Genomic DNA, 27226 nt, shown 5'->3' with positions numbered 1-27226 from the left:
GAGAGCATTTCTGTTTAATAGTTTCATTATTTTAATATTTTGGGCAAGGTAAAGTTTGATTAAGAAACCAACAATTTCGGAAATAAAAAGGATACCATTCACTCGTTGTAATATATTTCGGATATGTTAAAAATTCGGACATTTTAAGATGCGGACATTTATGTGTTTGTTTTGTGTTGATAGTTTGTAAAACTATATTTTATCATATTTCAGGCAACTAGAATGGATGGTGGCAATTATCTGGGCCTTTCTGTCAAGAAATATGCGTGAAAAACATTCATTTATTTGAGCCTAGAAATCATCCACCATTTACAGAAAATGTTTTAACAACAGCAGCTGTCAAAGCTGATGTATATCATATCCAAATGACCCAATATAACTGTTTAACAATATGAAGTCAGAGGCTTTGAAAATAAAGCATCATTAGTCTTGATCAACTGTTATGTTTTGCAAAGATTGAAATATGTGCTCATGAATGAATATCTTTAATGTAATGAAAATATGCTTATTTTGTAAACAATGTGAACTGAACATGTGCTTATGATGTATGTATAAACTGATATTCTGTTATGTAGAATAAAAGTATGATTATTACATTGATGTATGTATATCTAGGTGTATACATATCTATAAATGTTTTTGTTATAAACTTATATTCTGTTATGTACAATATTTAAAAGGATGATTATAGTAATAAATATATTTAAGCTTCATATTGTACTTATTTGTGTTCAAATACCCATAGACTTTCACGAGGCGGTCCCAAATGCTTGGCTAAAACTTTGGCTACAGTTTTATAAAATTTGGCTACAAAAAAATCCAATTGGCTAAAATGTTGGCTAAAGAAATTTTTGAGCCAGGGGAAGCCCTGCATACCTGTATTTTTAAAAAGTAGTTACATTTTAGTTATTTTTAGAACTTTGTTTAGGATATTTATCCAAAAAAGGCAGTTGAATAAAAACTCATTTGTTGTTTTATGACAATCATTTTCTGTGAAATGTTGCTAACTTGACCTTGTATATGTATATAGCTTTGTATTTATTCAACTTAAGGTAGTGCATATCCTTCCTAACTTTACATTGAGATTTTGTAAATTAGTGTAAAAATGTATTGGTTTTAAACCAAAATATGAATCAAGCACACAAATATTGAATGTCAAAAATGTGTTTATGTTATTCTATCCATCTTTAACTTTAAAATGATATATAGTTTGACCATATTGTACCACATGCAATGAAGAAAAACCAAAGCGAAGTTTTAATGAAATTTATCCCCCCCCCATGAACCTTAATGTGAAACAAATATCAAAGTTCCTCTCTTCAAAGTAACCTAGATTTTTGCTAGATGCCATTATTTGGAGGATAAATGTCAGCCTTACTTTCATGGAAGTAGCACAGACATTTATTCAGCATCAGTTTCCATCTGTATATTGTATAAAACACAGAGTAAATGTTGGTATCCTTTCATCAAAGTAACTTATAACATTTGGTTTCTTTTATAAATTAGTATGTTCCGAAATAAATACATACGGTGAGACTTTATTTTTAGACAATCACAAAACATGCAAAAGTAAAGCAACAAGAGCTGTGTTTGTGAAAAACACTGCCTAATACTTAACTTTGAAGCCTCACAGCAGCTAATTTAGAGATTATTGTCCAAAAATCAATGGACTTAAACTTGATTTACACACATTTATTACGGAGTGTAATACACGCCCCATTATACCTCATTGATGTTGAAGTGTCATATGTACAAGAAATATCAACAATACTTTTTGCAGCGTAAAAAAGACGTCTTGTAGTTAAACCTGAGATCCAACACAGAGAGAAAGAGGAAGAAGAAAAATAACATTGTTTGACAGGACTTCGGCGACTTTGTCGCTAAAAATTTCAAAATGTCGCCGTGTTCTGGCCTCTCGGCGAAAAAAACGTTGCCTTAATTTTTGCTTTGCGGCATTTGCAAAATCTGTCAAAATCTCTGCCTGTCAATAGAATTGAAATCACGTCTCCGGGCGTATCTTGATTGCCGATACAGGCACCTCTGAGTGTAACGCTTGGGGACATCAGCCAATGGGAGCGTTGTTCCAGCACAGTAGCAAGGGATTACGTCCAATCCCATGATCTTGCTGATTGATAGCTAATTGAAAGAAATTATCGTGTCAAGATTACGCAATAAACCGTTAAATGCGGGCATGTGCCCTTTGTTGTTTTCCGATATATATTAATAAAGTACAAGGGTGGGTATATTTAATTGTGTTTGATTGCATTCATTGTTTTTGAAAACTAGGAAGTGTTTTCCACGCTGTGCAATATGTCGGACCATGTGGCCGCAATAAACAAAATCTGCTTGATTATTACGTCAGTAACGCTTATTCCATTACTGTGACAGTCTTTTTTGTCCCACCATGTGGCCGCAATAGACGAAATCTGATTAGTTATTACGTCAATTTGATTGACTGCTGGGGTGTGGTCAGTTGCGATTCCGTTTTCGGGAATTTGCTTATTTCTGTTTCATTTTCGAACGAAAATTTGATCACTAACCATGTCCCTAACGTCCTGGTTCAAGGGCGAAACTTCAAAGCCTAGTTCGTTAAAACGTTCAGCTCCGGAGTCCGAAAGTGTAGATTCACCTTCTAAAAAGCTAAAAGCATTTTTGAAGGAAAAAAGTCAAAAGTCTTTCGACTGGTATGTTCAGGAGACAAACGGACTGTGGCATTGTAAGTTATGCTGCGACAGTAAGCATGATAACGCTTATGCTAAGGGACACAAAGTACCTGCTAAAACAACAAATCATGAAAGACACGCTGCATGTAAGTATACTTTTTTTACATTAATTTTCATTTTAAATGTTACTTGTTTTCGTCCATATACATTCACGTTACCGCATTCACTTCCCCAGATGTGATATCGCACGTGGCATTTCTACATAATGTTTGTCAATTAGCCTGCTTATTGCCGTTTTGCGAGATTTAAAAATATTCTTAGGTAAAAATGATTATTCATATAATTACAAATCGCAAGGTGTATGCGAGCAAGGTGCGTACAATTTTTTTATTGAGTTAAAGTGATATGTGCATTTTTCACTATTGAATTGATCCGTAAAACAAAATTGTGTCTTTGTGTCGTATGAACGAATCTGCATGAAAACTACATTTTTGACTCGCATTGTACATCGAATCATTTCTGTAGTCAGTTTTCAAAACGAAAAGTACGCAGGATATTCAAATGGATTAATTTTCTCTTTCAGGGAAATTGTTTTAGTATGTTGACGCTGCATTGAAATTATAAGTGTATATGAAGTGAAAACACCAAAAATAAACAACGATTGCGATAGACACCTATATACTTTCAGAATTTAATATCTAGCTTATTTCGCATTATTCGACACATGTTCTTCTTAACTTTTATTTATTTTATATTGACATATATGTTTTATAAGTACAAAAACACTGACGAAATTGTGTTTGGAACGGATCATGTTGGATGTTAATAGGTCGGCTATTGATATTATTTGATATAATCACTCTTAGGCGAATCGGGTATTTATTATACAAAAACGCAATACATGTTTGAATGCATTGTATTTAAATATAAGTGATATTTTTATGATGTATATTAAAGAAAGATTTTCTATTTATTTTCAGCTTAAAGCTACTTGAATGCAATTCAAAGGTCGACACTTAAATCCCAACAGCCGATGCAGAAGCTCCCGGAAGCCAACCTCGACAAAGACGACGACATCGCCATGAGCTTGCTCAAAACAGCTAACCACATCGCAAAACGGGAATTGCCTAAGGATGAAATTAAAAAAGATATGGTTAAATATGCGTCTGTTCTTGGTGTTAACTTGACAAAAACTGAGTCTCATGTTAATTACTGTAGTCATCAAAGTGTGACAGAGCTCCAGTCTGCTTTAGTTGAAGTGATTCTCGATGACAAAATACAGACAATTCGTGCATCCGAGGTGTATTCTTTGACTTTAGACGAAAGCACAGAGAATGGAAATTTGAAGACTTATATTGTACGCGCAGTGTGTCAAAGAACATGGATTGGAATATTGTTTCCTTTCGAACAAGCAAATCAGCGAGGGTTCTGCTAATGCAAAGAACATAGTGTCAATGGTAGTTGATGAACTTAAATGCAAAGGACTGGATATAACTAAGTTAGTTGGTCTCGCTACTGACGGTGCAAGAGTTATGACCGGTCGCAATGGTGGACTAGTGACATTGTTGCAAGAACACTCACCAACAATAATAGGTGTTCACTGTGCCGCTCACAGGACAGCACTAGCCACACGCAGGCAGCTAAGTTAGTGCCCCACATGGATAGCTACTCAAAACCTATCGCGAGTGTCTTTAGGTACTTCCATAATTCAGCTCTTCGGTCAAACCGTTTGTGAACAATCCAGAATTTGCTGCAATTACATGCAATTAAGTTCGCAGAGGTACATTCTGTGAGGTGGTTAAGTCTAGACCATGCTGTTCAGGTGGTTTACCGAACTTTCCCAGCTCAGTGTATGGCTCTTGAGAAGGAGGCAATCTATGAGCCTTCTGCCAAGGGTCTACTTCAGGAAGTGTCACAGTTCAAGTTTATTGTGATGACTCACATGATGATGGACATCCTTCCATTTATGACTTGATTATCAAAGAAATTTCAAGCAGAGAGTGTTGATTTCAGTGTAAAGAAGCTGTTGATCACTAGTACCTGTGAAAGCTTACAGGACTTACTTGAAGCAGAAAGGACTATTCATTGAAAAACTCTTGCAGTTCGTTGTTGAGGAAGATGGAAAACATGTCTACAAACGACCCTTGTTTGAGTCTAGCTGCAAGTCTGTTAACAGCGCAATCACGGAAAACATTGAGTTTGACAGCTTCGAGGAAAGTGATGACGAGGATGAGGAGGAGGAACTTGTGGGGTATACACCTTAACTGAAATACTTCACACAGCAGGAGAATATGATTGACAGTATAGCTGAGGTGTATATTGAAAAAATCACTGACAACTTGAAAGCAAGGTTTGAGGAAAATGAGATTCTTGAGGCCATGAATGTGATCATACCGAAAAACATCGTGGATTCTGACTGCCTGTCAACGTATGGTCTGTCTGAAATAGAGAACCTGGCTTCCCATTTCGAAATTCACCTGACAAAACAAAGATGATATTTGATCAGAATTTCAGACCTACAAACGGTTAGTGAAAGGATCCTACAGCAGTTGTAGTCTTCTTGAAGTGCTGTTCCTGTTAATGAAGTCAAATGACTTTCCAAACTTAACAATGTTGGTAAAATGTTGCGCTGTAATACCAATGACGAGTGTACAATGTGAAAGGGGATTTATTACGCAAAGCCGCATTAAATCTAAGTTCGATCCTCAATCAAAAGTGCGACACTGGATAATCTGATGAGAATTTCAGAGGATGGCCCTGATATCAAAGACTTTGACTTCAATCGTGCCCTGAAGGTATGGAAAGACTAGAAAGTTCGAAAGCTGTATACGGCCTAGATGATGAACGTTTCAGTGGCCTCTGTTGATAACACATTTCATATTGAGTCTAAGGTCTGATTGAGGCCATTTTAACATTTTGTGCATCAGTTATAGGCTATTATATGGATTTATTTATGCTATTTGTTGTTAACCAACATGAAAAAAAGCATATGTTTATTGTCATATTTCAAAATCAATGCTAGTCTCATTTTAAAATGGTAATTTAATTTAAGAATAGGACACATTTTCTTTCTGAAATATGTAATTTAACATTTAAATTGGTTATTTAATTTTAGTAATAAGTTTTGTAAATGTGTCTTATTTAAAAACAAGAAATATCTCTTAAAAAGATATACGGCGATGATTGTGGTTTGAGTTTGTGAAAGGTAACGAGTTCAAACAAGAGCACCGCCTTGCGGGTGCAGACCGCTCATCTATTTTCTTTTTAAAGGTGAAGGGACTCTCATTATCAATCACAAAGGAGGGAGGGGTGGAGTGAAGAGGGGTGCATTGTGTGGGGGTGTGGACATTTATTACATTATCTTCCAAAAATGCGAAAAAAAGGAAAAAAATAATAAATTTGGGGGTGGGGGGGTGGGGGGTTGGGGTGGGGATTCTTGGGTGCGATGGTTGGACGGTATTTCAAACATAAAATAATAAAAATAAATATTTGTGTTTTTTAACCGTTAAAAAAAAATGAAGGGGGGTGAGGTGGGGGGGTATAGTGTGAGGGTGTGGTGGTAATTTGTGAGATGATCTTAAAAAAAAAAAAAATTAGGGGGGGGAATTCGGGTGGGGGGTGGGGGGGAGGGGGGGGGGTGGGGGGGGATTCTTGGGTGCGATGGTTGGACGGTATTTCAAACATAAAATAATCAAAATAAATAGTTTTGTTTTTTAACTGTTTAAAAAAAAATATTGGGAGGGGGTGGGGTGGGGGAGGGGGAGTATAGTGTGAGGGTGTGGTGGTCATTTGTGAGATGATCTTTAAAAAAAAAATTAAAAAAAATAAAAAAAAAATAGGGGGGGAAGGGGATTCGGGAGGGGGGGGAAGGGGGGGGGGGCACGGGCGATGGTTTGGTTGGAGTCTATTGTGGTATGTCAGGTAAGAGTAGTTTTGTCAAAGTATCAATCAAATCTAATCATAAATAAAGAAGTTATGGCAATTTTAGCAAAAATTTAATAATTTGACCTTGAGAGTCAAGGTCATTCAAAGGTCAAGGTAAAATTCAACTTGCCAGGTACAGTAACCTCATGATAGCATGAAAGTATTTGAAGTTTGAAAGCAATAGCCTTGATACTTAAGAAATAAAGTGGATCGAAACACAAAATTTAACCATATATTCAAAGTTACTAAGTCAAAAAAGGGCCATAATTCCGTAAAAATGACATCCAAAGTTATGCAACTTGTCCTTTTACTGTACCCTTATGATAGTTTGCAAGTGTTCCAAGTATGAAAGCAATATCTATGATACTTTAGGGGTAAAGTGGACCAAAACACAAAACTTAACCAAACTTTCAATTTTCTAAGTATAAAGAGCCCATAATTCCGTCCAAATGCCAGTCAGAGTTACATAACTTTGCCTGCACAGTCCCCTTACGATAGTTAATAAGTGTTGCAAGTATGAAAGCAATAGCTTTGATACTGTAGGAATAAAGTGGACCTAAACACAAAACATAACCAAATTTTCAATTTTCTAAGTATAAAAAGGGCACATAATTCTGTCAAAATGCCAGTCAGAGTTACATTACTTTGCCTGCACAGTCCCCTTATGATAGTTAGTAAGTGTTTCAAGTATGAAAGCAATAGCTTTGATACTTAAGGAATAAAATGGACCAAAACACAAAACTTAACCAAAATTTTCAATTTTCTAAGTATAAAAAGAGCACATAATTCAGTCAAAATGCAGGCCAGAGTTATCTAACTTTGCCTGCCCAGTCCCCTCATGATAGTAAGTAAGTGTACCAAGTTTGAATGCAATAGCATTGATACTTTCTGAGAAAAGTGGACCTAAACGCAAAACTTAACCGGACGCCGACGCCAAGGTGATGACAATAGCTCATAATTTTTTTTCAAAAAGTAGATGAGCTAAAAATGAGACCAAGGATAGCGAATGTCTTTTTCTGTGCAGTTTTTAGCTGGATCACACGCAATACGGGATGCTACGCGGAGTTTTCGCGCCTTTTTTTACATAATTACATATTGCTGGTCATAAACCTATAGATACAAAACAGAAAACCAAATGAAGAATGGAAGTGAAATTTAAACATATGAGTCAACCGGCAACACGCGAAGTATCCGTACATATTTTAAATATTTATACGCGCGTTCTTCGAACAAACCTGTTTTAGTGGTTTGTCGGGCATTGCTTTTTGATTCGATTATTAACAGTATATATCATCGCGCTCATGCTTAATACATTAGGCAATATGGTGGAATAATTCTTGTTAAATTGATTAAAAATAATATTTTTCATGGTATTGTTGAAAACACATAAAGACTCTATTATTGACATACCATAATTATATCGCTGAATATCTTCATTTAACATCTTTTGTGGTCTAAAGAAAATCTCAGTTCACCTAGTTCACCGATGGTCTATATTATATAACAAACTGGCCACGAACTCAGGTCAGCACATAAGCGTCTTCGGACGCAGCGATGACCTGTAAATAAACCCTGATAGCTCGCGGGTTGAAATGCAATGCATTAAAGTGAGGCCACGCTTCCACTGCTTTATATACTTTTACATGTTAACATGTTGATAGGAATATGAAAGTCAGTACTAAAATGAGAACATAGCCTTTAAGTAAAAACGCAGTTGCCTCTGAAAATAAAAGGTGGACGCACAAACTGTATTGATGTCGAGATTGAGTGTAAAATTGTTCTATCTATTAAGCCTTTTCATTAGAGATAAAATTGTTTCATGCTGAACACGCAGTAAAACAGTGTTACAAAGACGCGGACATGTTTCCAATGTTCTGATGGTATGCTCATATCAGCCTATGGGATAACTGAAGTGTATTCATTCTGAACTAGCCGCGGGAAATTTAATTTGAATTTTATTGGACAATTACAAAGGTCAGGTAAAGTGAAAAGCTGGCATATACAGCTAACGCCGAAACAACTGATGACTATATATATATATTGTATGCATCATGGTTAATTTGTCACTTAAATTGAGAATTTATTGCAATAAAGAGGTATGTTATTAATTTTACTTGTTTTGTTTTAGTTTATGATGTAACAGCTGACTGATAGTCTTCAAAAGTTAATAACAGCCTTAACAAAAACTTATGCCTTGGTCGTCTGCTAGAACACTTCCCATTTAGGACCGATGGCTACATTTCCCTGTTTCTGAACACTTCTCCCTATTTCTAAAAACTTCTCCCTACTGAGAGCTGAGGGAGAAGTGACTTTTCCCTAAAATCTGGGCCACGCTAGAGCCCTGGTTTGACATAGGTTCATAGCAGTACCCATTTTATTCATTTTTATTTGATCGTTTTAGTGTTTTTAACTTTTGTGAATTTTAATAAGCCAAACTTTTTATTCCATTTGAATATTTACGTAATGTGAAAATGAATGCATAACCCCACTATTTGGTAGGTAAATATTTGGCATTAAGCATGGCATTAAAATGACTTTTTGATGTCGTGTCCAAATAAACGCTGCCATGGCATCAATATCTGGGTTTAATGTTGTGTGTATTGTGATAAATAATTTCAGTTTCCAGCTGCAACAGTCAGCAAGCCATTGAAAAAGACTTCACATCGTCCCAAGATTACTTAATTAATGTACGATCACTCCTGGGGAGTATGATGGAGCAGCGACCATTTTCAACACAAAACTCTTGACCAGATATTCTTGAGAAGTTGAAAAAATAGGAATTTTAGAATGAATATTCATTAATGATTCAATTCCTAGAAACAGATTGACAGAAGCACAGGATGGCTTGTAAGCGTTGATAGTAAAGAACTGAATTTCCAAAATCAACCACCATGAGCTGTCTATAGATGTCTAGTAGGCTATTTCCCTTCAGAAGAATTCATCAAGGAAATGGATTTCACAAGAGTAAGGAAATGGATTTTACAAGAGTAACTAAAGACAACAAAGAAGTCATTGAAGAAGAAGGAACATGATTTATGTATAAGGGTGAGGTATAAAAAGAACTTATACTGCCAGGAGCAGTTGAAAGTGACACAGCATACAAATGCAGATTATGCCTTATTACGTGAGGAGGCAGTTCACAAGGCTGCTAGTTGTTGTTTAAACTAACAGATTCAAATCTGCAAGTGATTGCTAGCAGCAATGTTCCTCATTTCAGCAATGTAAGTTTATTTAATGTAACAGTTACTTTCACAAGGATGTTCCCCATTTAATTAGAGTTTATGCGGCTTATTCGATACGGGCGTCTAATTTCGTACACTATTAATTAATTGTTATATCTTCTTAGTTTGGTTACACAACACTGAATTATGCCATATCAATTATAGTCTGATTTTTTCTTGTTTAAATCAGCGCTTTGTGAAATCAAGTGCCGATAACGTAACTGTCAAAATCCGATTCGATTCGATTGGTTGCATACGTATTTGGTGCAAAATTTTAAAATTCCCGCTTTCTCCAACATCATCAGCAACACTCAAAAACCACAACTCCAATGGCAATACAATTATCTTTCTTGTTATGAATTTTGTGCCAGGTTGTCTGTTAAAAATAATTTTATTCTATATTTTTTCTTTTTTTAAGCTCAAAATATATGTTAAAATCCTATTATTGTTTTAGTAATATGTAAAATAAGTGTACAAAGATTACCTGCATTAATTTTTACCAGTAAAATTTATGTACTGGTAATTTTGTACGCCTTTATGTGAAAACAATATTGATTAAAAGGTCTATAGATCTATTAGATTTTGTTTTGAATGAAAAAAGGTGTTTTAAGTATTTGTACAGAAAAGAAATGTTCTACAAAGTTGTTATTTGTTTACAGACATGAGTTTCCAATTTAGAACCTGCCCACATGCGTTGATGCTGAGATCAATAGGATTAAAGGTGACCGGCCTGAAAATCCATGTTCTTTTGTGTCATGCTGTTGTTTTTGCGTGAAACGCAATATGAACATCCTCTTATTTTTGACGTTTTTACCAGACTGTCAACGCTATTGAAAGAAAATGTGTATTATCAGCAGGTGATATGGAATTCATATTGCAGTCTTCATAGGGATTAACTAAGCATTGTTGTGACGTATCCAGTATGGTAAGGGCGTGTACGGTAAGTATGGGTTTTACCCTTTCTCCTCTGGAAGTAGGGTATACGAAAGACTTTCACGGTCTCTTCCTATCCCGACGTTGACGAAGTAAGACGTGCTTTGAGGAACAGTAAGTATTTTCCCAGTCCCAGGCTAGATACAGTGTTACATTAGGATAAACACTAGGTTTACTTTACTTACATATCATAAAACATCTGTTGCTGATGAAAGATTAATTTGCAATTAAAGAGAACCGCATTGCATGACGTTTAATTGTTTGATAGTGCTCATTTTGAATTTGTCATTTGATTTCGCGACGTCACCTATTTAAAAACTGAAATTTGCTTGGAAATTCCAGGTTCAGATTGTATTTGAATTCCGGCGTTTGTTGTTGGCGTGTTGTATTTTGAGTTTTTTAACTTCCCCAGGGTTCGTGGAACAATGTCCTTTGCCGGGAAGCCTAAACTTCTTCTGTTTCAGGTGAAGAACAGGCCTGGTGCAGCAGCGATGTACGTGTTGTTGTTGCCGGTGATTCCAATGTCCATCGTTTGAAATCTGCGTGTCCTCCAAATACAAGGATTAACTTTCTGCCCGTATCTGGTGCAAAGTATGTGTCTGACTGGAAGGGCTTTAGAAAGCTACTGCATCAAGAGCTGATTTCAGGTTGTTACGACATATTGTACCTGCATCTTGAATCTAATTATGTTTGCTGCAAGGATAGCGATTTCTACCGTTGTGTGACTGAGGTCCTTGATTCAGTATTCAGTGCGTGCACTGGAATCAATATGGCGCTTTGCGAGATTCTGCCAAGTGAATTTGATGTGAGAATGTTTCCCCCGATGGCCACTCTCTGGGGTACAGTTAAGGAACTACTGCCAGTGGATAAGGAGGGTAAACAGCATGCTGTGGGAACTCAGTCACCTTGTGCCTTCTGTGAGATACATAGACTATGCATAATGGAGAAACTGAACAGAAGTCCCTGTAGTTGTCCCATGATGGACTACATCTGAGTGCTGAAGGGGCTAGGAAGTGTTTAGCATCCATACAGCAAGACCTGCCAAACCAGCTGTGTGTGGAGGCTGCTGCTCAAGAAACGATAGAATGGCCAGCTCTCGCAGCCACCGAAGTACCGGTTCAGCAGCATGACAGCACCATAGCATTTTTTTCGGCTATTTTGCAGACTGGAGCTCAACAAGAGTTTCAAGACAAGGTGGATGCAAGTGAAGTACAAGTTCCCAGGGACATTAAGTCTCAGACACATAGAATAGGGCCATCCTTAAAAAAATTTTGTTTGGCATAACCCGACCGACCCACTAAAATTGGTCCGACTGAATTTTTTTTGTGTTACTTTCAAATTTTATTTTTTTTGCTAACCAAAAATCCTTTCCTCTTTTATTCTTTCCGGTTATTTGCGTCATTTAATTGAATACTCTTCTGACATCTTTATTTTGATACCAAAATCATTTTTCGGAACAAAGGATTAATAAATCGCATCTTTATTTGACATTAGCAGGCCTAACACCTAACATGCCTACGTCAAGAATTTCCAAAATGGCGGCCGTGTCAAATATGCTATGTTCGTGACGCGATAAAAGGCCTCGTTTTCCTCATAAACTAACACAAATAAAGGAAACATCGGTGTCATTCATTCGGTATGTACTTATATTATTACAAATTATATATTTTATTGTTAAAAACGTACAATTGTCTGCAATTTTCGCATTAATTAACTCTTTTATATTCGCTCAACTCCCGAAAAAGAAGTGAATTCTATGAAATTAATCTGTTTAATATTGCATGATATAACTAAACCGTTATTTTGAATTCATGTTAGGTAAACAGTCAATTGTAAACACAATTATTAAATTTGTACGCACTGTATAGCTAGAAGAAAGTTTAATGAACTAAAAAAAAATCCGAGTTGAAATAGTAATTAAGACGTTTTGCAACAAATCAAATGAGGCCTCCTTATTTCAAAGTGCATGGTCAATATTTCCGGTTTCCAAATTATATACATTTGAATTAGAACTCAACATGATTAACAATTTGTTTCATCATTATATAAGATATTTTATAATAATAATGGGTTGGACAAGTAATCATTTATATTTTAGAAGTTATCAAATGTCAGTTTGTACTTATTATAAATTTAATTCTTTATTAATTGTTAGTTAAAATTTGTTGAAGTATATTATTTGTTGAATTATTTCCTTTAATTATTGTCAAACACTCTATTAGAAATTCATTTACATTTTTTTGTTTTTCAGATGCAATCATGCTTAGTCCATTCTGTCAAGCCATCTGTTTGACGAACTCGCAATTGAAAACAACACGTATCCAGTCGTTGAAAATATAAGCAATGGACAGTTTCATGCCACATCTTTTAGTTACCGGTAATGCAAACAGATATTGTTTGTTTAACTTTACATGAAGACTAATTTATAAAGTGAATTATAATAAATGAACTATTTTTGATTAGTTGATTATGTCAATTATGTATCAATCATTTATTTTCCTTGTACAATTGTTTCAATTAAAACTAGAACTTTGTCACAGACGTGACGAATACCCCCACATGCCGCACTGACACATACTAATTTGTCGTCTTTACAAATAACAGCGGACACCATGCTCAATTTTTATAACGCACTAAGTGACCCCTTGACCTAGTTTTTGACCCAGAAAGGCCCATGTTCTAACTTGGCCTTAAGATCATCTCCATAAAACTTCTGACCAAGTTTTGTGAAGATCAGATGTAAACTACTTGAATTATAGAGCGGACACCATGCTGAATGTTAAAAAACACACACACAAAGTGACCCTGTGACCTAGTTTTTAACCTGGCATGACCCATATTCAAACTTGACCTAGACATCATCTAGATAGAACTTCTGACCAAGTTTGGTGAAGACTGGATGAAAACTACTTGAATTAAAGAGCGGACAACATTGTGATGTTTAAAACGCACTAAGTGACCCCGTGACCTTGTTTTTGACCCGGCATGACCCATATTCAAACTTGCCCTAGACATTATAAAGATCATGGTGAGGTTTAAAACACACTAAGTGACCCCGTGACCTAGTTTTTGATCCGGCATGGCCCATGTTAGAACTTGGTTTTCATATCATCTAGATAAAACTTCTGACCAATTTGCGTAAAGATCGGATGAAAACTACTTGAATAAGAGAGGACACCATGCTGAATGTTAAAAAACCCACTAAGTTACCCCATGACCTAGTTTTTGACCTGGCAAGGCCCATGTTCGAACATGGCCTTAAGATCATCTAGATACAACTACTTGAAGAGCGAACACTTAATACGGACGGACAGACAGACCGACCGACCAATAAGTTCATCCCTATATACCCCCCTAAACTTTGTTTGTGGGGGTATAATAACATAGTTTAAAACTTTACAGAATATTTATTAAGTGTGCAATAGTTACAGTTGTTTATAAACAATGTAAATGTACTATGGTAAATTTATATTTGTTTACAAGTGTTGTTCAGATGTTAAAGCAGCAGACAAAAACATTTGCTGTTACTGTGCCACACCAGAGGCAACAGAATGAGGCACAGAATCCCTTGAAAATTTCCACGATGTCAAAATTGTAAAAAGACAAAACCAGTAATTAAACGTCAACCCAAAAAGTGAACAGAACATGTGTGTGTGTGTGTGTGTGTGTGTGTGTGTGTGTGTGTGTGTGTGTGTGTGTGTGTGTGTGTGCCCCTGCAGATATATAGATACACTGAATCATTTCTCATGGCCATATAATGTTTCATCTGACTACAGGCATAGTACAAATAAATAGTTTATTCTCGTGTTTTTTCAGCATATATGTTTTAGCTCACCTGTCACAGAGTGACAAGGTGAGCATTTGTGATCGTGGTTTGTCTGTCGTCTGTCCATCTGTTAGTTTTCTTTCAAGAACATCTCCTAAACCACTCTGTAGTCTAATTTTGAATTATTTTCACACAATTATTCCTTGGATGTCTCTCTAACAAAATTAATCAAATAATTCTATTCCATGCAGAAAAATCTTTACCAATTTTCTTATTATGAGCCAGAAGACTTAGAGCTTTTTTGATAATTGCCTTTGTTATATGTCAGAGTTCAATGCCAGAAAAAAAAATTACTAAACAAGAGCTATTCCCATACTAGGATGACATATGCCCCTTATAAACGCTTGATAGAAGTTATGAGCTTTTTTCGAAACCTAAACGCAGATTTCGAAACCAAATGCGGACCATAAGTTCAAGGTCAAGGTCACAGGGGTAAAAATTTGTGTGCGTATGGAAAGGCCTTGTCCATATACACATGAATACCAAATATGAAGGTTATATCTCAAGGGACAAAGAAGTTATGAGCATTTTTCAAAACCTAAACACAGATTTCGAAACCTAAACGCGGACCCTAAATTCAAGGTAAAGGTCACAGGGATAAAAATTTGTGTGCATATGGAAAACCTTGTCCATATACACATGCATACCAAATATGAAGGTTATACCTCAAGGGACATAGAAGTTATGAGCATTTTTCGAATCCTAAACGCAGATTTCGAAAACCTAAACGTGGACCCTAAGTTGAAGGTCAATGCCACAGGGGTAAAAATTTATGTGCGTATGAAAAGGCCTTGTCCATATACACATGCATACCAAGTATGAAGTTTATATCTTAAGAGACACAGAAGTTATGAGCATTTTTCGAAACCTAAATGCAAAGAGTGACAAAAAAACGGACAGACAGACTGACAGTCCGATCACTATATGCCCCCTATTCTTCGAAAGGGGGCATAAAAAATCCCTACCTACCTTCCAACCCAAATTTACCTGGGTCAGGTTATGCCAAACAAACAATTTTTTAAGGATGGCCTAACGGTTGTCACAGCTTGAGCCAAGACGTCTGCAACCAGAAATGTCAAAAGATATGGAAAGAAGTTGGCAAAGAAATGCCACACAAGGTGCAGTGGACTTGTCTACCTTGATATTACTGAAGATGTGACTGTTTTCCTGGCTGCATATATGTACATGTTGAATGGCTTGTGCTTGAAACGCAGTAAGATGGAAGTCAAGACTGGCTAGGCTTAAAGGGAGAAACCTACAATGAGGAAGAAGAAGACTAAACAGGTACCTTGCTACAATTGCCCAAACTGCAGGGTGTGCTGTACCTTGCTACAATTGCCCAAACTGCAGGGTGTGCTGTACCTCTGAAGATACCCTGCTCAACCATTTTATAAGGAAGCATTCATCGTGGAAAGTTGATAGGCCTGGCACACTTTACAATCTGAAAGATGAAGTCAACATGCCATCCTACATCCACTGCAACTTAGACACTGAAGAGACGCCCCAACAAAATGACAACGCGGCAAATGAAGATCAAGTCAACATGCCATCCCACTTCCATTTCCAATGAGACCCAGACGAGATGCCCCAACAAGATGTAGACACTTCACAGCTTCTTAATCTTTCAAATGACGTTTACATCAACCTTAGACTGCCTTTCAGTTGCAAGTGGACATCGTGCTTCAAGAAATTTATTTATTATGGTGAACTAAATGCTCATTTATTAAGTCACATAGAGGGAACAAAAAGATGCCAATGGGAAGACTGCCATGAATGTTTTTCAGCTGTAAGAAGATTTGAGCTGCATCTTTTGAGACATTTGTATGATAACAGAGATATTCCAAACAATCAATGAATGGAAAAACAAGCTACCTGATGGGAAGATCAATGAACAGACAACAGATCTGATTGTGTCCACTACATCCAAGGTTAAAACTGATGCTGCTCTTATTTGATGAAGATTTCTCCATTCCAACAGGTTATTACACAATAGAGGAACACTACCAATACCTGGAATCACTAAGTATACGTCTTTCTTCTGATTATGAAAAAATAAAAAATAACTTCTTACTTAAAAGAAAATATTTTGGTGAAAACTTGGAAAATGCTGAGGGAAAGTGTCCAACAGTACAGTTTAATACTGCTGCTGACTCGAAAAATATATATACTGTAGCTAGTTATAATGAAAATAATGTGTTTGTCTCTTCATCTAGACCAGAGTTGTGCAATACATACTTCTCGGGCACAACTTAAAATAAAGAGAGGCAGAAAAGAAACGCCAGAATCGACGGAATGAAAAGACATGCTGGGGTGCCAAGATGTATGGAAGTGGCAAAGTACCTTAAAGCTCATGCTTTCTTTACACATGTGCCTTCCATATTCAGCAAAACACTGGATCCGACTGATGAGCAGGTACTCAGAGGGAGAAGAAGTGCATTAAGTCAGGCTGTAAGGTGGCTTTTGGGGAAACTGGTTGCCAATTAGTTGCATTTTTTTGTGGTGCAGAACATGTTGAGCACCATACACAATACATCCATCTCGGAGCGGCAAGAGCGGCTATAAAAGAGTGTTGTAAATTCCTTTACGAGCCTATTCCCGAAACAAGAACTGTCTCCAAAGGATGACATATGCCCCGGATTAAACACGTTCAAGGTCAAGATCAAAGGGGTCAAAATTCGTGTGCATATGGAAAGGCCTTGTCCATATACACATGCATATCAAATATGAAGGTTACATCTGAAGTTATGAGCATTTTTGAAACCTAACCGCAAAGTGTGACGGACAGACTGACAGACGTACAGTGTGATCACTATATGCCCTTCTTCGGGGCATAACAAAGCTCCTTGGAACCCCGCAACTCTGTAGGTGCGCTATTGCACTGGAAAGTAGAGCTACTCCTGGCTGCTAGTTTGTTGGAGGAAGAGAGGGCTGATTTGGTATCAAACTTCCAGGCCTATAAGGGTGCAAAGCCAGTTGCTGAGGCCACACTAATCCAGTATCCTGAGGTGTTTGAAGCTCATTTCCACCTTGAAAGGCCACTGCAAAAGTTACAGCTTCCGCAAGGAGGATGGAAGAACATGATGGATGCAGTCCCAGTAGAGAAGAGAAGGCCAACATCCCTCGTTGGGGGGTCTCCATTTACTGTGACCCAGACACATACCCAATGGATCAGCACGTGCCTGATCTTCCGCAATACATTTCTGTTGGGCTGGGCATCCATCCACGCCATGCACTTAAATATAGCGTGACTCTGGTGAATCAGGCAGTGAAAACGTTCCAGAATCTGCTAGGCAATCCTTGTATGGCGGTTTTTGGAGAGGTTGGACTCCACCACACAGAGCCCATAAAATGCTGGGCATATCAGGTCGAGATGTTGGAGAAAATTCTGCCGTTCCTGGAAGACAGACATGTGCTGGTGATTCACTGCCATGGAATGGAGGATGATTGTGGTACAGAAGGTTTCTCCTGCTCCTCCATGTCCTGAAGATGCATGTGCTGACAAATCATTCGATACAGGACATTGTGTTCAAGTTCACAAAAGGAACTTGCTGCAACCATAGCCTGTTAGGCAAGTTAGACCCCTGACCATAAGCCACGTTCATACTTTAATAAAAAGTTTCTGGCGTAAGCCAAAGCAAGCTGCTAGTGGAAATGCTTTTGAAGGAGGAAAGCAGTGACTGAATGACACCCTGTAAAGCAGATGTTGAACAAGGGCTGTTTGTAAAACAGGCATGCCCCCCATATGAGTCTCCGTTGTAGTGACAGCCATTGTGTGAATATGTTTTTTGTCACTGTAAAGAATCATCTCAAAATATAACAAAGGCTGTTTGTAAAACATGCATGCCCCCCATATGGGCTGTCAGTTGTAGTGGCAGCCATTGTGTGAATACGTTATTTGGCACCGTGACCTTGACCTTTGACCTAGTGACCTAAAAATCAATAGGGGTCATCTGCCAGTCATGATCAATGTACCTATGAAGTTTCATGATCGTAGCCATTAGCGTTCTTGAGTTATCATCCAGAAACCATTTTACAATACAGGTCACCATGACCTTGACCTTTGATATAGTGACCTGAAAATCAATAGGGGTCAACTGCAAGTCATGATCAATCTACCTATCAAGTTTCATGATCCTAGGCAGAAGTGTTCTTGAGCTACCATCCAGAAACCATTTTACTATTTCAGGTCACCGTGACCTTTGACCTAGTGACCTGAAAATCAATATGGGTCCACTGCGAGTCATGATCAATGTACTTGTGAAGTTTCATGATCCTAGGCATAAGCGTTCTCGAGTTATCATCCGGAAACCATTTTACTATTTCTGGTCACCGTGACCTTGACCTTTGACCTAGTGACCTGAAAATCAATAGGGGTCATCTGCCAGCCATTATCAATCTACCTACGAAGTTTCATGATCCTAGGCCTAAGCGTTCTTGAGTTATCATTCGGAAACCATTTCTGTCTGACAACCACCTGGTGGACGGATCGACCGACAGACCGACCAACCGACCGACCGACATGAGCAAAGCAATATACCCCTCTTCTTCGAAGGGGGGCATAATCAACATAAAATTCTTCATTACAAATTATTTACTTTATTTGCTACCTTTAAAACAATTGAATCTTATAAGAATTGATGCTTCCTCTCACCTTCATCATCGCCAACAACATTATAATCATCATCATAACATCATTATTAACATCATTACCACTTCCATTGTTATCAGTGATCAAAGGCAAGATAGTTACCAACTCCAATGCCACTAGTAAAAGCAGAAAACCACCAGAACCATGATATTCTTTTTTATTTTCAGATGATGTTGGTGTTGCTACTGAAATAATTTTTGTCTTGTTATGTAACTCTGATAGTTAATATGTCTAGGAATCTACATCACAGCCAATTAAAATCCAATTAAGCAATTATTTTTTATAAAATTATTTAGTGATTTACATTTTTATGTTAAATTATGTATTCAGAAAATTAATGCATTTATAATATTAAGTAAATTTATCACAAGTGAACAGTAACTTCACAATTAATGTATAATTCTATAAATTAATTTAGTTCATTAAGTTTTTTTTAATTGGCAGCTTGATCCCAAATCCCTGGACAGGGCCCTTAATCTGTCAAATTCACAGCCAAAATTCAGCCGCATTCACCCACCTGAAAAGTATACTTTTTTCCCCTTTTTGGGGGAAAAATTCCCCCTAAAAAAATTGTTTTTCTTTTTTTTTTTTTTAATAGATAGATGTGTTTCATGATTATTATATCTCAGTTCTATTTTAATTTAATCTTGTCAAACATACTTAATTATGAAAAAAGCAATGAATATAGTGCAAACATGTACAAATGTAATAATAAGAGAGTAAGTAAAAAATCCCCCAAAAAGGGAAACGCCGCGAAAATTCCCCCTGCTATGGGTCGCTACCCGCTTCCCCTAAAATGGATTGAGGGCCCTGCTGGACCTCATTGACATTGGGTCAGAGGTTATTTCTCAAGAAATCTCACCACAGGCTGTGATAATTGAAGAACAGGTAATAACTAATAAATCATCATAAAATTATCTTTTAATAATGTTAAAATATGTGACCAAGAAGTACCCCAACATTGAATTGCTATATTTTAATATTTCTTGATTTTAACCAAAAAAAACATGAAAAAAATATTAACATTTAAAACAGGTGACCAGTCCAAGGCATCACCAAGGGGCTATATCCGAGACAGGATATCAGACAAGCTGGCAAGACAAAAATCTTTTTCAAAAAGGATGAAGACTTTCAAGAAACAGGTTAGCAAAAAAAAGTGACATGTCTTGGATTCTCAACAGGAATATTCAATGTTGTAATTACTCATTATAATGGTAGTAATTGTCTTCAATTTAGTTATACTTTTAAAAAGATAAGTAAACATCCAAAATAAACTCATAAACTAAAATCTCAAATGTTATTAGTTTAAGTTTAAACCTATTTATTTTAGTTCGATTGCATTGAAAGCCTCAGGCTTATTTAAAACGCTCTTTAGTCCGTTTCCTGGGCAAAGAACCAGTACTTGGTGTCTTTGGGGATGATCTAGAGAACGCTCCCACAGTGGGGATGTTATTCAAAATGTTATTCATTCCAGCTACTTTAACTGGTTTACAACAGATGTTTATTACTTTATAGGCCATGCTTCTGCCACAAAGTGTGGTGCGAGTGTGCACTGGGAAGTGATCTCTGAATCAGGGAGAATCATTTCAGAATCTCATCCCATGCGCACATCTCGCACCGTTGGCTTGCAAGCAGGCCAGACTGCCGAGGAAACACCCTCGATGTCCAAAAGTGTTGGGTCCCAGAAGAGGGCAAGGCCTGCATTCACGATGAGGCCGGATAGCCAGCAAATGCACATAAACATTTTGCCCGGAAAAAAAAGCTCGAGTTCAATTGTGTCAAGAGGTCAGAAAAGAGTCACCAACAAGTGTTCTGTTTGTAATATAATTTTTAATTCTCCAAAAGATAGAGCCTTTAAAAAGGCTCACAAATTACAGTGTGACATAACCATATTGTTTATTCTTATGATAGAAATTTAAGTACAGATAGATTTAATAATAGGGAAATATTTTAATAATATGTTTGAGTAATTAATTAGTAACTGTTATAATTACTGATATGTAAGAAAATGTTGAAAGGTTATTTACATCAATATTTCTATCTTATACGTAAACAGAAGTTAAAAGTTTAAAGTGATCAAACTATTTGAGAGTTCATCTTGTTAAGTAGCTGTATGTTGTGGGTATTTAGGAATTAACATAACAGATGTCTTCGGATGGGGTATGTAATGAAGTTTGAAAAATTGATTATGGAAGTATGGTTTCATTTCTCCAATGTAGTTCATTTATCAGGAACATACGTTGATTTGTCTTAAGCCCTTGATTAACAATTCGGCTCGTACATAACAAGCCCCAATTCAGATATGGTATATAAAGAAATTTAAATAATTGAAATATCCAATTTCCCAATGTACATAACAAATGTTAGTTCGGATTGAGTGTGTATCTTATGGGTATCGGGGTTTACGTAATCGATTATAGGAGTGTTAGGTTTCACACTACTAATTTGGTTTGTCCATAGAGAGCATCTGTTTGTATGATCAGGTATGCAAATGAAATGTTCCCAAAGTGATAATTGTATATTGCACTCTTCTGCTGTGACATGTGGTAGGTGTATAAGCGATCCATCCAATCAACAAGGGTTATTCGAAGGGGTGGGTTTAGAAAATCGGGGTAAGAGAAAAGTTAACCAACCAAGAATGAGAAAGGAAATATCTTAATTTTATGTTCATGTACCTTGGAATAAAATGCTGTGCTTTGTTGTAAGAAGGAATGCTAGAGTCCTATTTTGACAATCGAGTAGAGCAGTCACGCTTTCTTGACGTGGCGGCCAATTCGTGGCGGCCAATTGGCCGCGGCGCTGTAAAATTGTACTTCATGAACATTAGAAGCGTTGTGTTAGACATTATTTAACAGAAATAAATCTCGATGAAAACAGAAATGAACTTTGTTTGTTACTGTGTGTTATCCACGAACGATACATAATTACGTGACAACAGGGACAGTGGCTGGGATGTAACGAGGAGGGGTGTGGGTTTTGAGGTCATGCCAGATGTGCTGGTGAAAATACCATTGATCTTCTTTTCAACAGTGATTGGGTATTTGAAACAGGATGACCAGATTACATAAATCTATCATGTTCAAATTGGTAGCCTACATATGCCAAAACAAATACTATGACATACACAACTATATTACTGACAAATGTAATATACTTGCATTTAAATTGTTAAAATATTCCCCCCCCCCCCCCCCTGTGGTGCGTTTTATCTGTGGTGCGTTTTGGGCCAACCAGTAGTTATAGATACTTTCATACAGCACATTTTTAACAACATGATGAATGGCATGTAAAATACAAGCATACATTTCATTCACAAAATACATTGCAAACAAATCCTGCTATACACAGAGAACAAAGTCATGACATGTATCATTATTATTATGCGCTGTTTTTTACAAGGCTACAGTTTGTAGATCACTTTAAAGTCAACATATTTGCAGTCTTTTCCTTCAATTGAGATTTTCATGAGATGTTCCAAATTGTGTAGACGATATGAATTACTGTTCCTATGTAATACAAATTCATAACTTTAATTAAACTTTAATTGCAATTAAACCGCGCGTGTTGTATACGTTTTCCTTTGATTAAAATACGCCGCTGTTAGTTAGCATAGTGTGTGAGTAAAACGATCAAATTAATTAATAATCACCTTTTCATCGGCAGAAAGTTGTAACATCAACGACATAGAACTAATTATTTAATTATCACTCTTTAATTTAGATCGATAGTCAGCTTGGAAATAATTAATTTATGGTCACGCTTATTTTCATTTTTAATCTTATAATACGACATTTGCGACCGGCCGCTATTTTGTTTGCAGACGACAATATTAACTGTGTATTCAAAGCTCCACCCATTTTTACGTTTCATTCAACAACGTCATTTCATGTGTAAGCGAACTCAGTTTTGATTGGCCAGCTACCATGTGCACTTTAATAACAATAAGGTCAAGCGATGTCTCGATACAGGTGCAGACCGGTTTTCATTCACTGTTCAAACTGCGAATACTTTCATCGAAACAAAGAGAAAAATATAGAAAACCAGTTTCGGGTTAAAATGGCGGCGGTTTTCAATGAAATTTTACGAGATTTTAGCATTTTCGCAAATCGGATTTTTCTTGAGCCAAATTCTCAATATTTTCGCAAACGGCTCAAGTGGCGAACGACAGCGCGAGCCCTGAATATTATATATCAGGTACCACCACTTTCGCTACCAGCCTGCAATCGGCAATCATCTTACTTGCATGATCAATATGCAGTCCTTGTGTATGACACCACGAATGGACAGAATGTTGGACAGATTCCATAAGGTCTGAGTAGCGTCATTAGTAATGCCATCACAGAAAGAAGTTTGGCACGGTCAACTGTTTTCAGCATGGGAACCTTACGACACGATGGTCCTCAAAGAGGAGGAGGTCCAAAAATAGAATGTGTTTACCTTTTAGAATTCAGAGAAGGGGTTGACATAGGGCGAATCGCTGCATTACTGCATGATGAACTGCACTTGGACAATATTTTTCTGTAAACTTAAGACTATACAGAACTTCATGTAAAATACAATTGTAGTCACCAACGTTGTTATTTGGTACTTAGAAAATCCCGCCTTTTTGTATATTTTAAAAATCCCCAAATAAGGAGAAAATACATGACGTGCCATGATGTAATAAAAAAAGTAAACAAATCTTCCGATTGGGTGACAACACTGTCTGTGCCCTCGATAGGGAGAAAAACTCCATACAAGGAGAAAATCTCTAAATCGGGGGAATATTTCATGACATTCATGACAGTCTTTAGATGATCCACAATTCTTATATGTTTTCTCCCGACATGGAGAATTTCTATATATATGATGAAATTCTCCCGAACAGAGAATGTCTCTAGACTGACTACCGCGAATTCTTATTGCATCAATCGTAGACCTCCAAAAATCCCCACTTGGACATTTCTCCCCCTAGTCTTTTCTCCTCATAATACCCTAGTCTTTTCTCCTCCCAGTATATTTCATTCTGGGGGATTAATCTGCTACTTTTAACCCTCTATTGATCTTCAATGTTAATTCAATCAGTGATCAATCAAGCTCATCAATAGAGAAAGGAAGTTTATCATTGCTTCATTTTCACTATTTGTCAATGAAATAGATTGAGTGTGTTTATGTCATTTCAACATTATAATGTCAAATTTATTTAAACAGTCTTTGCATGTATTTGAAATTGAATTGTAGTATTTTATGCTGTATCGTTTTCAGAGCTATAGATAACAAGCGTACGTGCGTTATTACGCAATTAAAATAACCAAAAACGTAATTAAATTCAAAATAAAGCGTACAAAAACGCAAATACAAATTTAATAACGTAATTCCCGTAAAAAACCTTGAGTCATGAAACGCAATTCTTAAGAATACCAGGCGTATTTTTTAGACTGGTTATTTTCCGTACAAAAATGTACCGCATAGTTTATATGCCGTCCAATGAAGAAAAGAAGGCAGTCTTTCAAGCGGTTATCAATCTTTGAGGTAGTATTGTAATTATTCGTAGACCCGTCCGATTTCTAATTTCATTTTCAAGGTATTCAACTCAAAATGACCAGAAAACGGGGTACATCGCTTTGAACAGCCATAACATAGCGATTTTCTCGAACTCGGTCTTATTCAACGCAAAATGAATGAACTTTGAAAGGGAATTCAGTTATTGTTTGTTGTTATGTAAAGGTACCTTTTTAAATTCCATTTGTATAAATAATATAGTAACCTTAGAAGATGTTTTATTATTTTATATATGTAATTCTCTACATTACCCAATTGAGTTAAAAAACCGGGATGAAAAACCCAATTAAGCTCAAAATAAGGGGGTAAAAATTTTTGCTAAAACTCTATTGAATTTTCAAAAACCCTATTGTTGTCAAAACAGGGGGTAAATCACTCGATTACCCCAAAAGTTATCTATAGCCCTGATCGTTTTTATAATATTGAGATGAAATTGATACTATATAACCAGACTCAAATGTAAAAAAAAACTCAGTCTTATTTGCATTTCTGAAAAAAAATCCACTTGAGGACTTAAGTTGTTTTTTTTTAACATTGAGACTTATTAGCCAATACTTAAAAATTATTAACAATAAAGTAACTAAGAATTATATTTCAAACTAAATCCTTACATTAATTTCAATTGAGTTAGTATGTACATTTATTTTAAACATATTTAATTCTAAGCTACTTTTTATTCACTAATGCCAAAGTATTAATGTACAAAATGTAAAAAATTACTAAATTATTCAAGTGAATTATGTTTTTTAAAGTTAAACTGCTAAAGATTTAGATCACACAATAAATCAATGATTATAGCAAATTGAAATAAATTGCTAAAATGAGTGTGTGATTTAAATGTGTAGCAACCCAAATTTTGAATATTGATATTGATTATTTATTTTGAATTTAAAATAAAAATTTCCAAATTGTAAAATATAAATTTCAAAATGATCATGAAGCAATGAAAGTCAAATCAAAACTAACTCTTTTCATGACACTGGGACTGGGCAGGATATGGACAGGATGTGGAAATGGTCAGGTGTGAATCCCTTAGACATTCTTGAGAAAAAATCTTGCAAAATTTCTTGGTTGGAATGTGTCATCCTTTGGAATATGTTATCCTTGTTTATTTGAAAGAATGTGCCAATCAACATCTTTGCTCATTTTTAACTGATCATTAAACAGAAACACAACACAGTTACTTTTTTTTTCAAATCATCAATTTTTATTCATAATATCAAAAACTATTTTAAGTTTTGTAAAACATTTAATGAAAGTTGAAATATATGTTAAACAGAAACACAACACAATTACAAATTAATTTATTTTATTTTATTTCAAATCATCAATTTTTACTCATAATATTATGGTATACAGCACAAACAATTTTTAGTTTTGTAAAACATTTAATGAAAATTTAAATATATTTTTTTGTAATAAATATTAATTAAAATGAAAAAAAAAACTATGAATGTGATAAAATTGTTACAATAATATCATTTCAGAAGTTATATCTGTGCAAAGACATTTTTTTTATGAAATAATATTTTTTTGTACGAAATAATAATTTAAATAAAGAATATTATTTAATTATCAAGCAACAATGTTCCAGATCAATAATAAATGTGATAATGCAATCAAAGTGTGTCTTTAATCACTGGACATCAATCATTTCAATCAGTCTCGAGTACTTATAAACAAATTAAAACAAAATCTTTTGATCATTTCATAAATATTCAAGAATGATAAACAATGAATTTTTATTTAAATAGAGTAGTTTATAAACTATAACAGAAACTTAAAATAATATGTCACTATAATACTATTTTTTTCATAGTCATATAGACTTACAACAAAATTTAATTTAAAAAAAACACTACTCACTGATAACGCAATAAGTTCAACAACATTTATTGGTATAACTAAATTGCTCTTCCATTTACCATTCTTCAATCACATACTCATTTTCTCTTACCTAAATATACAGATAATAAAAAAAAAAATGTTGGGAGGAGAAAATTTTAGGGAGGAGAAAATTTTAGGGTTTGGGAGGAGAAAAGACCAGGGGAGAAACTTCCAGCGGGAGAAAAGACCGGAAACCCCCCAAAAAACAAATAAAAACAAAGATTCATGCACGTACCTGATGCTTTAATCGTGAGCCCTCTGCCAAAATTACCAGCGCATTGTCGAAATGGAAATTTTCGCGTTATCATTCGTTTCAACTGCATGTGACTTCGACGGAGGGTCTTCGACGAATTTTGCCGCGAAAGAGTCACGTTTTGCACATTGCGGTTACAATCTACTAATTATTGTAAGTATGACTCTGCACAGATTTAACTGGTTCCGAGCATTGTCATTTTTAAGATTTTGCCACGACTTAACGGTTAAAATGTACTTCTCTACTTAGATAATTAATGCCATGTGAAGTATAAACAGTAAAAATAGAATAGTGGTTTTTGTGTGACGTCATAAGAGGGGTTTTCCGTAC

General features: G+C 35.9%; 1 protein-coding gene across 4 annotated transcripts in view; it reads right to left on the bottom strand.

The window, feature by feature from the left end:
• The window catches only part of LOC127880641 (uncharacterized), a 158072-nt gene extending 131057 nt beyond the window's left edge, over nucleotides 1-27015 (bottom strand). For all 4 annotated transcript variants that reach the window (XM_052427965.1, XM_052427963.1, XM_052427962.1 and 1 more), the window contains exon 1: nucleotides 26879-27015. The gene's annotated coding sequence lies outside the window, so the exon portion shown is untranslated. The remainder of the gene's footprint in view (nucleotides 1-26878) is intronic.
• Between the last annotated feature and the right edge of the window lie 211 nt (nucleotides 27016-27226).

This window comes from Dreissena polymorpha, chromosome 5 (genome assembly GCF_020536995.1).
Source record: "Dreissena polymorpha isolate Duluth1 chromosome 5, UMN_Dpol_1.0, whole genome shotgun sequence".
NCBI classification, from domain to species: domain Eukaryota; kingdom Metazoa; phylum Mollusca; class Bivalvia; order Myida; family Dreissenidae; genus Dreissena; species Dreissena polymorpha.
The sequence above is the reverse complement of the archived record's forward strand: the minus strand, read 5'-3'. Positions and strand labels throughout refer to the sequence as shown.